Source organism: Phascolarctos cinereus, unplaced genomic scaffold (genome assembly GCF_003287225.1).
Source record: "Phascolarctos cinereus isolate Bilbo 61053 unplaced genomic scaffold, phaCin_HiC Scaffold_2;HRSCAF=192, whole genome shotgun sequence".
NCBI lineage: Eukaryota > Metazoa > Chordata > Mammalia > Diprotodontia > Phascolarctidae > Phascolarctos > Phascolarctos cinereus.
In genome coordinates this window covers 294,947,692-294,960,195 of record NW_027555625.1, presented here as the reverse complement: position 1 = coordinate 294,960,195, position 12,504 = coordinate 294,947,692, and the positions used below count along the sequence as shown (strand labels likewise).

The following is a 12,504-nucleotide window of genomic DNA, read 5'->3' as shown; positions in this document are numbered from 1 at the left end:
AGCAGGGTTTTGGATTTGAAGTGTTACTATTGCCTTCTTCTCTACTGGGTCTTAGCTCCCCCTTGTGTTCGTGGGCCTTTCCTACAGCACCTGTAAAACTGGCTACTAGAGCAATGCTCCTGCACTTCAGCTGGCTGAGAAACTCCTATTTCCTTGCTTATATGCCCGTGGCTTTCATTTCTCATTGCTGCCAAGCCCTGGAAATCAATATCAAATCAACAAACATTTGTCAACGGTCTACTATGTGGCAGACACTGTTCTAAGGGCTAGAAACTCCTCTTTCTCAGCAAACCTCATCTCTCTTGCAGTTGGGTTCCAGGGTCTATGACCCTATTCCAATCAGTACATCTGGAAAAGGTGCATAGGCCCTATTCCACTCAGTGCAAGAAGTTATTGCCACACACTATTTTGGTTATTGTCTGTGAATATAGATAGCTAGTGGAATTGGGGTAAATTTGCATCTCCACTTTGCCAAGGATATCTCAGATCTGCTGATACCAGAAGAAAAAATCTACTTGCCGCTGACAGAGAGTGATAACTGGTGGAAGCAGACTCTGTGATTGCCAGTTCTAACAGCAACATGAAGAAGAAAAGGCAGTTATCTCTAAGCCTTATGCAATTTCCAGATTATGTCTAATTAGACACTTGAAACAGGTTGGGATAGAATAGTGAGGGTCAACTGATGAATTGGGTAAGGAACTTGCAATATTCCCAATACTTGAACGTGTAATCGTTTGGGTTCATTTCCTGTAGACTCTGAATGACTGCCCCATCAAAAGAAAGAAGCTGTGGTTTCTATCACTACTGATGCTTCTTGTCATCATAAGGAGATTCATTCCTACTTATTTATAATGTTTCTGGGGGACTTCTAGTCTCCTAAGGTCTTAACCTAAGGCACCTGGCAGTCTTCGAGCTCAGGTCTGAGGGTGAGGCTAAATGATCCAAGGGATACTTTAGCCTTGGGGCTTCTGGTCTCAAGGGAAGTCACTTCTGGTAAGAGCCTCTTTATATAACTCAGTCATTTCCCTCAGTCTATTGGGCTGCTTCTTGGGATGGACAAATACCTGCACATTGACCAATAAAACTGCCAGATAGGGCAAACCACTTGGCTATGTACCATCACTATTCTAAATGAGCCCTCTGGGGTTGTACCTCCCCATTGCCAACCTCTTTCACTTCCCCAGGTAATGATCTTAGTAACATGATGGAATATTGCCAGTGGGGTAGTTATGTGGTACAATGGATAGAGTGCTGGCCTTGGAGTCAGAAGGAGCTGAGTTCAAATATGATATTGGCTGTGTGACCCTGGACAGGTTACTTAACCTTGTTTGCCTCAAATGTAAAATGAGCTGGAGAAGGAAATGTCAAACCACTCCAGTATCTTTGTCAAGAAAATTCCAAAATGGGGTCATGAAGAATCAGACAGGAACAACAAAATAGTGCCAGTGCTTTTGTCTCCCCCCTCCCCACTTGAGTGACTTTTCACTGTTATTCTTCCCACAAAATTGATTACTTGTAGGGAAGTGTGGAATTTAATCAATGGAATGTCAGTTTAGCTTCTCTTTCTTCCCTTCTCTTGCCTTTTTAATATTTCCTTACATTTCTAGTGCTATCTAGTTCTATCTATTTAGTTTCTATTTATCTCTGGCATAAAATTACTTTGGACAAGCAATAATTTGGATATTGTGTCAAAAATTATCTGAGAGTTCATTGATTAGGTACTGACGTCAACAACAACACAGAGACAATTATCTGAGGATTTTTATTATGCTTAGAGCACAGGATTATCTGTATAAATAAAGTCAGAGAGTCCAGAGCATCAGCTTCAGTAACCTTTATACAGACTACAAATTTATAAGTAGCATAGAAAAATGGAATTTTACAGAAACCAACTGGGGAAGATAAGAGTAAACATTTCAGAAAGTAAAGGGACCCTTGCCAGCTGGCCAGTACAGGAGCTGTGGTTTGTTTCCCAACCTTGCGTATGCAATTGGTGTAGGCAGTGTCCTCTTTTTATCACAGTGACAGCAAGAAGTCTTGAGTCAGAGTTTATTTTCCATCATAGTCTTTCTTTTATTCCAGTGGCAGCAGGAGGTCTGAGCCAGAAATTCTACTGCCACAGCGTGGTCTCATTTGTGACAGCAATGATATTGTGTATGTTTCTATTGATATTGCATCAGAAGGAAAATGACATTGAGTTGGGATTCCTTTATTTCTCTGACACATGAATATTGGATTTCCTGCTATACAAAATTTTTCATTGTATTTTTGTTGTTTTTAATTTTATGGCTTTTAAAAAATGGTTATCATTCTAACGAAATGTACAAAAGTAGCTCTCAAAGAGCAAACTTCAATGAATGTTAGAGATATTGCATCAGCTGTTAGTCTGGGGAAGTAAAATATTCCAAGAATCATTCAAGCATGCAAGATAGCAAAATACAAAAGAAAATGTGGGTAAAAACAAAGAAACAAAAAAACCCACCAAGAACTGATAAACTAGTGCTGTGAAACAGCATAATTAATACTTATATAATGGGTATATGGGGTCACTACACATATTATAGTACCTGACACCTCTTACTCAGGGCATGTAGACAGATAATCATTATTTGAACTGGTATATTCACTCCAACCTCTCTTTACACTGGCAGGTCTATATTCCAAAAGAAAACTATCATGTGGACTCAGGGTCCTTGATACACTTCCCCTATTAATCACTATAGCTTTCATGCCCCTGTAGATGTGTTTCCACTTACACAAAACTAGCTATTCACAGTGATATTTTTCTTTTTAAAAAATTTTATTATTATTTAAAATTTGTTTTTTGAAAAAAAATTTTTTTGAAAAAATTCTGAATTCTCTTCCTACCACCCTCCCCACCCAATAAGAAGGCAATGGGCAAGAAATGTGATGTCAATTACACAAGTGAAATCATGCAAAACATTTCCATATTAGCTATTAGGCAAAAAAGCAAGAAAAATAAAGAAAATTTAAAAAAGTGTGCTTCAATTTACATTCAGACTCCATTTGTTCTTTCTTTGTAGGCAGATAATATTTTTTATCTAAGTACTTTGGAATTGTCTTGGATCACTGTATCATTCAGAATAACTAAGTCATTTGTAATTGATCATTGTAAAATGATAACGTGTTAACGTGTACAATGTTCTCCTGGTTCTGCTCACTTGTTTGCATCAGTTCATATGTCTTCCTAGGTTTTTCTGGGAAACCATCCTCCTTGTCATTTCTTATAGAACAATAGAATTCCATCACAGGAATGTATAGGCATTCAAGGAGCATTAGCACCTCTGGTGTAAGAGCTTGCCAAGCCCTTTTCAGGGCTGCTTTTTTTTTTTCCGGGATACCTTTGGTATCCACCTGGCACTCAACTCTCATTTGTACTCCAAGAAACTGTAGCATGCCCATCAGCCACATTCTGGTAAATTGTTTCAGCAGATGGCTAAACCAGGCTAAGGGTAATCTATGGACAAGAAACCCATCAGTGAGTTAGAGGGGTATCTATCTCAAGTATGTGAAGATTTCCCCTGATGGAATAGGCAGATGAGAACAATTTGCTCCAATGGCCATGAAGGCAGCTGAAGCAGGCACTGTGGAGCACTTAGAGTTTGGTCAGACATCAAAGATGCCACTCCATCCTGTGCCATTGCCAGTCATTGTGACTTTTGTCTTATCTTTAGACTTTGATGACCCTGGGAGAGAGTGAGGCTGATAACTTTGTGTAACTCTGCCTCTCTTAAATCCAAGTCATACTCTGAGTCAAGATATCACCCTGTGATGTCATTAGTACTCTTTGAAAACAAAGGACAAACAACAAAAATTCCATCACAATCATATACCACACTTTGTTCAGCCATTCCCCAATTGATGAACATCCCCTCGATTTTCAATTCTTTGCCACCACAAAGAGAGCTGATATAAATATGTGAGAAATAATTCATTTGGACCCTTACTCTATTCTAATTAGTATTAATCAGTTTCATTAATCATATAGGGATAATTAGGTGAGATAGGTTTTTATAGTAGGTCTCCAATTTTAATACAATCTTCACAACTTGTTTGCCAGTTATAAGGCTCACTTGCACAACCACAAGAATGCTGACAAGGATATTTCCATCCTGTTTTGCTCAAATTCCATGTCCAAAGCCAGCATGGGTGGGATGCCTTAATTCTTTGGAAAATCCCCCAACAGTGGGGATATCCCATTCTTCACCCAACCTATGAACCCTACTGATACTATGTAATTTTTGGTCCTCAAAATCAAGGTCCATCAACCAATTAGATTCTGTATTTTACCATGCTTCTTTTGCATATTTGGGTATCAAACTCTATAGAAACAAGGTCCAGGGGACCACGAGAATCTCAGATTGTGAGGAAGATCTGAGGTCCACTTCATTAGAGGGGACCATGGACCCTTTGATAAAGTGTCATTGGCTCAGAGCTCTGCCTCAGCAGTTTTTCTTGTAGGTCGGGCAATTATAATCTCCTCATTATTAGGGTAGTTAGAAGGAGTGTATATAGGCAGAGGACATAAGTGTGAGTTGAATATGAAGGGATGATATCTAAAAAATAAAATTAAGGTGTAAGAGAGGAATGTACTGGGAGAAAGAAATGGAGAGGTAGAATGGGGTAAATTATCTCACATAAAAGAGGACAGAAAAAGCTTTTACAGTGGAGGGGAAGTGGGGGAGGTGAGGGAGAGTGAGTGAACCTTACTCTCATTAGAATTGGCTCAAAGAGGGAATAACATACACACTCAATTGGGCATAGAAATCTATCTTACCCTACAGGAAAGTAGGAGGGGAAGGGGAAAGGGGGGTGATAGAAGGAAGGGCAGATTTGGGGAGGAGGTAGTCAGAAACAAAACACTTTTGCAGAGGGACAGGGTGAAAGGAGAAAGAGAATAAAATAAATGGGGGGGGGATAGGATGGAGGGAAATACAGTTAGCAATAGTAATTGTAAAAAATTTTTTGGGGGCAGCTAGGTGGCGTAGTGAGTAGAGCACTGGCCCTGGATTCAGGAGGACCTGAGTTCAAATGTGACCTCAGACATATAACACTTACTAGCTGCATGACCCTGGGCAAGTCACTTAACCCCATTGCCTAGCCCCCCCCAATTTTTTTTTGAAGCAAGTTTCTCTGATAAAGGCCTTATTTCTCAAAAATATAGAGAACTGAGTCAAATTCATAAAAATAGCCATTCCCCAATTGATAAATGATCAAAAGATATGATCAGTTTTCAGATGAAGTAATTAAAGCTATCTATAGCCATATGAAAAAATACTCTAACTCATTATTGATTGGAGCAATGCAAATTAAAACAATTCTGAAGTACTACCTCATACCTATTGGATTAGCTAATAGGACAGAAAAGGTAAATGACAAATGTTGGAGGGGATGTAGGAAAAATGAGACTTTAGTGAACTGTTGTGGATTTGTAAACTGATTCAACCATTCTGTAGAGCAATTTGGAACTATGCCCAAAGGGCTATAAAACCATACATACCCTTTGACCTAGCAATAGCACTACTAGGTCTGTATCCCAAAAGGGATAAAAAACAAAAAGGAAAGGACCTAATGTACAAAAATATTTATAGCAGCTTTTTTCTGGGGGTAAAGAAATAGAAGTCAAGGTGAAGCCTATCAATTGGGGAATTGCTGAATAAGTTGTGGTATGTGATTATGATGGAATACTATTGTACTATAAGAAATGATGAGCAGGATGCTCTCAGAAAAACCTGGAAAGACTTGCATGGGCTGGTGCAAAGTGAAATGTACTGTGTACAAAGTAACAGCAATATTATAAGATGATCAGCTGTGAATGACTTAGTCTCAGCAATACAATGATCCAAACCAACTATGAAGGACTTATGATGAAAAATGCTATCCGTCCCAGAGAAAGAAATGATGGTGTCTGAATACAGATTGAAGCATACTTAAAAAATTTTTTTCTTGAGGTTTTTTTTTGGTTGCTATGTTTTCTTTCACAATACGACTATTATGGATATGTTTTGCATGACTACATATATGTAATCTATATCTAATTGCTTGCCTTCTCAGTGAGGGATAGCAGGGAGAGAGGAAGAGTGAGAATTCAGAACTCAAAGTTTTAAAAGAAATGTTAAAAATTGTTTTTCCATTGTATTCCTGAGAAGAACTAAGTCAATCATAGTTCATAATCACACAATGTTGCTGTTACTGTGTACAGTGTTCTCCTGGTTCTGCTTACTTTACTCAGCATCAGTTCATGTAAGTCTTCCCAGGTTTTTCTGAAATCTGTCTGCTCATCATTTCTTAAAGCACAATAGTATTCCATTACATTTATACACCACAACTTGTTCAGCCATTCTCCAACTGATGGGCATCCCCTCAATTTCCAATTCTTTGCCACCTCAAAAAGAGCTGCTATAAATATTTTTGTATATATGGGTCCTTTTCCATTTTTTATGATCTCTTTGGAATACAGACCTAGTAGTGGTATTGCTAGATCAAAAGGTATGCACACTTTTATAACCGTTTGGGCATAGTTCCAAATTGCTCTCCAGAATGACTGGATTAGTTCACAAATCCATCAACAATATGCAAAAACTTTTAAACTTAATGTAGTCAAAATTATCCATTTTATTTCCCATGATCCTCTATCTTTTGTTTACTCATAAATTCTTCCATTATCCATAGATCTGACTGGTAAAAATTTCCATGCTCCCCTAATTTGCTCATATCACCCTTTATGTCTAAATCATGTATCCATTTTGACTTTATTTTGGTATAAAGTCTGAGCTGTTGGTCTATACTAAATTTCTGCCAAACTATTTTCCAGTTTCTCAGCAATTTTGTCAAATAATGAGTTCTTGTCCCAAAAGTTTGGATCTTTGGGTTTATCAAATGCTAGTTAGCATTTTTTTTCCTTTTTGGTGAGACAATTGGGGTTAAGTGACTTGCCCAGGGGTACACAGCTTGTAAGTGTTAAGTGTCTGAGGCTGGATTTGAACTGAGGTCCTCCTGACTCCAAGGCCAGAGCTCTATTCACTGTGCCACCTAGCTGCCCCCACCTAGCATTTTTAATACAATATTGAATAACAGTGGTGATAATGGACATCCTGGTTTCACTCCTTCAAAGGTCTCTTCTCTTCAGGCAGTTAAATATGGTCTTAGCAATCTCAGCCTTAACTTTGTCCATTAATTCATTTCACCACTCGTTATTCCTCCCTATGTAAATTCTCCCTAGCCCAATTTATGTGATATATCCATCAATTACATTAATGGCATCTAATACATAATAGCATTTACTATTCAAGTAGGTTATCATTCATACATATGATATATTACATAAGTTCATTTAGAAGCTAGTCATTGGTAATTCAGATCTCACTGTACAATATGCATAATATACTTGGTATTTAGTAATATTTATAATAACACAGTTATTGTATTATAATGACATTATAAAGTATAGTACTATATTATAATAATTGTTATACTACTATAATAATATTATACTTAGTACCAAGTATAATATAATATACTTTGTTACTTATAAAAGCCTATTTAAATGACACATGAGAAGATACAGTAGAAACCTCTGTTACAACTCATAAATCTATATAACATATTACAATCACACAACAAATTCTCCTTTCTTTTGAATGCTAGTGCTGGAGAAAAGGAGATATTTCAACCAGTATAGTAATGTCTAATCACTTGAATGGAACATAGTAATCTATGTCACAAATATGAGGGCAGAATATTTCAGAAATTGAGAGATATTTATTTACTGGGTTACTTTGAATAAAAAGATCCTTTAAAAGCTAGTTTCAAACCAAGATTGCAATTCAAGTAGCAATACTGTGAGGCAAATATATTATGTAGCTTTCCTTCCCTTCCCTGCCCCATACAGAATATTAATTAAATCGAGTCAAAAGTAAAAGAAAAAAATTCGGATTGGCTTGTAAATGGTATCCTATATCCCTGATGAAACTGTCATCTGCTTTAAGGCAGGAACTATCTCACTTTTGTATTTGACGTAATAGGTGCTTAATAAATGCTTGTTGACTGACATATGTCATTAAGCTACTGCCAACAGATAGTTTTGCTAATAAAGTAAGACAACTTTGAAAGATATTCCACCTCTTTAGAACCATTTTATAATGTTAGAAAATAGTTCGGGCAGCTAGGTGGTACAGTGGATAGAGCTCAGGCCTTGGAGTCGGGAGGACCTGCAGTTCAAATCTGGCTTCAGACATTAGACACTTACTAGCTGTGTGATCCTGGGCAAGTCACAACCCCAATTGCCTCATGAAAAAGGGGAAAAAAAAGTCTATTTTCACAATGGATAGAGCACCGATCTTGGAGTCCGGAGGACCTGAGTTCAAATGCGACCTCAGACACATAACACTTACTAGTTGTGTGACTCTGGGCAAGTCACTCAACCTTAATTGCCTCACCAAAAAACAAAAACAAAAAAAAAGAAAAAAAAGAAAATAGTTATACTTACTATGACAATAACATATTATTTTTATGATCGTATGTTTTTTTTCTTTCTTGCCTTTGCACAAGGCCAGGAGATGGAGGGTGTGGTGTTCACAGCCTTAAAGAGACTTCCAGGAATATCATCAGTGGCTTGATGTTTATAAACCAATCTAGCAACCAAAACTTCACTGCCCTCAACTTCATTGTCCGAGGTTCCCAACCTGGGACTTTCTCAGGGGAGCCCTCCACCTTCAGTGCCTCTGGACACAGGACCTCGTAGACTATGTCTCTAGTCCTTTTCTAGCCAGACTACAAAGCTACTCTGTACTTGTGCCGGTGTTAAGTTTGCTGAAAGCTCCCCTTCCTACCACCCACAGGCTTCTCTCTGACCTACTGTACAGTTCTGGGGCGGAAGTCATTTAGTTTGTCATCGTATTTCTTGATCATTATGTAGCCTTGTGAGACCTTCAGTTTTGCTGTAATAATGATAACTTATTATTTCTATAATAACTATTAAGCAGTATTTATATGGAGCTTTAAAGTTTCCAAAGTACTTTACATATATTATCTCATTTGAGACTCACAACAACCTTAGAAGGTAGATGCTATTATTACCCCCATTTTACAAATAAGAAAATTGAAGCACACAATTATCAAGTGACTTCTCCAGGGTCACACAGCTAAAGTATCTGAAGCAGGATTCAAACTCAGTTCTCTCATACAAATTCAGAGTTCTAGGTACTATATACCACCTAGCTGCTTAGCTGAGTAGGTATGTGGGAGCTGGTTGGTCTTCCTTTCATTTCTAAAGCAGTCTTCCTTTTCTGGTCATAAAGTTTCTCAATATCATATTTTGCATTTAGTTTTGATTTTTTAGAGATTATGATGTTCCATGATTGCCAACCATACACTATCACCAGGAGAATATTGCTGTTAAAAAAGGGGGGATTGAGAGATGTTGGTGTGGTAGGACTCAGAGAAGCCAAGATCCTCCCCAAACACTCCAACTGGTCTTAGAATTATACTACCCTGGAAACAAAGTTTTAAAATATTACCTTTACAATTACACCCACCCCCAAACTCGATAACCTGTTGCAAAGTGCTCCCTTGAATCCTGCAGAAATCTTGGGATAGACAATCCAGGATATGTGAAGTATGAAGCATAGTGGTATACATAGTGCATAGTCTCTGGAGGGTCCAGTACTCCCCATCCAAACTCAGAAATGTCCAAACTTAGCATAAGCCTCCCCAAAAATCCTAGCACGAGAGACAGACCAGGAGGGAGATTTACAAGGGAATCCAGAACTACACTCCTGACCAAAACTGAGCAGTGCTAGAGCCTAGCCCTAGCCTTCCTTCATCATAGTAGCAAGAGCACAGCCAAAGAGAGCCACCTTGGGACATTAAGGCTGGGTCCACTGAGCCACTACTGGCCTGAGCCTAGGTGCAGGAAAAAGGCCTTAGGCAAAATCTAGCTCAAGCAAGCTCTGAATTTTATGGTTGAATCCTAGGATGGGAGTAGCTCTGGAACCCTGAAGCACAGGGGAAGGACCCTTGGTACAGCCTTGGGTAGGAGGAGATCCTGTGTAAGAGAGAGCCCCTTGGCAGAGCCCAACACCAGAGCTGCATCAAAAGCCCTTGACGGAGGGGCCTAGTCTGAGTCACTATTCTCAGGGCAAAGCAGGTGTTTCCCATGCCATTCAGTTGTAGAACTTGACCGAGGTCAGACCTTTCAACCTTAAATATTAAGGAGGATGAGATGAGCAAACCAAGAAGAACTCCAAACACCATGATGATATACCTTGGTTTGAGAGACTCTTGGGGGGGGGGGTCAATCCCAAGGAGAATAGTAGCTTAACTACAGGTGCAAATAAATGTTCAGAGAAGAAGAGTCCTGGCCACAGGGATTTCAGGAATACCCAAGAGAAATGAAGATATAATGAATAGAAAATCTAAGGAATAAAGAATAGCAAAAAAAAAAGTTGATACTTTAAAACAATTGGTGGAAAACTTCACCCAAGAATTTAATGCCCCCCAAATTAGAATGGGCTAAACAGAAGAAAATGTAAGAAAGGTCTATATCTAGATATCTGTATATATATATATTCACACACACATTAATGTATAGTGAATTAATTCTTGATCCTGTATTTTAAATTTGATTTTATTCTGCAATCTTTTTCTGTATTCTGTGTAACAAACCTAAAGCCTCTTCTCTGTCTCTGAGTGAAGAAGCTTACATGCAAAGGTTCAGTCTCCTTTCTCCTTGAAGACAGATACCAAAGGCTTGAACTTTCCTACAATCACTGTTAAAGAAAAACTGTGTTCTCAATATTTTTATAAAACATTATCTCAGCATTTCCTGTAGGGTTTGTGTGTTATACTTGAGAAGCTGGACTGACTGACCTTGTCCCATCTTTAGTAAATATGTTAGTCTTATATAATCCTCAGGTTCCAGTGAGTCTGTACACCTGGGTCCCTATCAGTAACTTCAAGATGCAGCTGGGGCCCATAAAATTCACAAAAGCACTGCTTAGAAATAGAGAGAGATGGTCCCCATTTGTGGGCTGTGCTCACTTTCTTTGATGTAATCAACAATGATCCCTCATCCCTGTGATGCTGGCTAATTATATGATTTCTGTTCTGTTGTTTGTTCTAGGCTTATAAAAATAAGTTGTATCTTTAATTTGGTGTCTTTCAGCAAGAGGCAGTGCCATCTGGCCCATCTTTTATTATCAGGTTGTTATGACCCTGTTAATAAATATCTTGTTCAAAGAACTGCCTCAGTTCGCCCTTCTGTTAAATTTCACACACAACAAATATATATACACACACACACACACACACACACACACACACACAAACGTACAAACACATACCCAAAACTCACCTGGAAAACAGGGCAAGGAGAGAGAATCTAAGAATTATTACACTATCTGAAAATTATGATCAGAGATAAAAAAGAAACCCTAAAATATAAAAATAGAATATAAATAAAATTGTAATATAAAATTACATATAGAACATCAAAATAATAAAAATGAAATAAATGTACCATATTTTAAGAAATTATAAAGCATCAGAGGACAAAAAGAAAAGAGAAAGAATCCACTGGTTGCCTTCCAAAATGAAGCTCCTGGGAACATCATAGCCAAAATTAAGAACTTCCAAGTAAAAGAAAATTTAAAAGCAGCCAAAAAGAAGTTCAAGTACCAAGGAGGCACAATAAGGATCACTCAAGGCTTGGGAGCTGCCATATTAAAGAAAAGGAAAATCAATACAATATTCCAAAAGATGAAAGGATAACCTAATAGGCAAAACTAAGTTTAGTACTACTGGGGGGGTGGGGAGGAGGGGAGAAAGGAGGGGTTGGATCTTTAATAGAATAAGAATTCTTGATGAAAAGGCCAGAATTGGAAAGATATATTGAAATTGAAATACAGACACCAAGAGAGATATAGAAAGGTACATATATTTAATTTAAAGTTTTTAAAGTGAGGATTGTTTACATATTAATGGGTGATAAGAAACAAATGTCTTCTCAAAATCTGAATATCTTTAAGGGCCATAGAGAAAGGATAAAACGATAGAGGGTTTGTGGGTGGTTTTGTTCCATTATATTAGTCTCAGAAGACAAAAATGGGAGGTATAGGGGACTATACTTGGAAAAAAGAAAGGAAGAAGAGGAGGGAAATCACTGTTGAATAATTGAGGCACATAAGATGAAGAATACAGGGCATTCTATAAACCTCATTTTCATTTCAATAAGATCACAAGTATCAAACAAACTCCCTCTTTTAGCACCTCATTTTTTAAAAAGTGAGGTGGGAGCAGATAAAAAAATATTAGAGAACAGGATGGAGGGAAATACAATTAGCAGTCATAACTGTAAATGTGGATGGGATGAATTAATGTATAAAATGGAAGACAACAGAATGGACCTGAAAGTACAACCTGAGAATATATTGTTTACAAGGAACACTTGAAACACACAGATTCACATCCAGGTAAAATGAAAGA

At 37.8% G+C, this 12,504-nt stretch overlaps 1 protein-coding gene and 1 long non-coding RNA gene across 2 annotated transcripts in view; one reads left to right on the top strand and one right to left on the bottom strand.

Moving 5' to 3' along the window:
• Nucleotides 1–12,504, bottom strand: part of LOC110207376 (uncharacterized) — a 50,518-nt gene that overhangs the window by 14,982 nt on the left and 23,032 nt on the right. The window lies entirely within an intron of this gene.
• The window catches only part of LOC144455916 (uncharacterized), a 31,024-nt gene that overhangs the window by 1,155 nt on the left and 17,365 nt on the right, over nt 1–12,504 (top strand). The window lies entirely within an intron of this gene.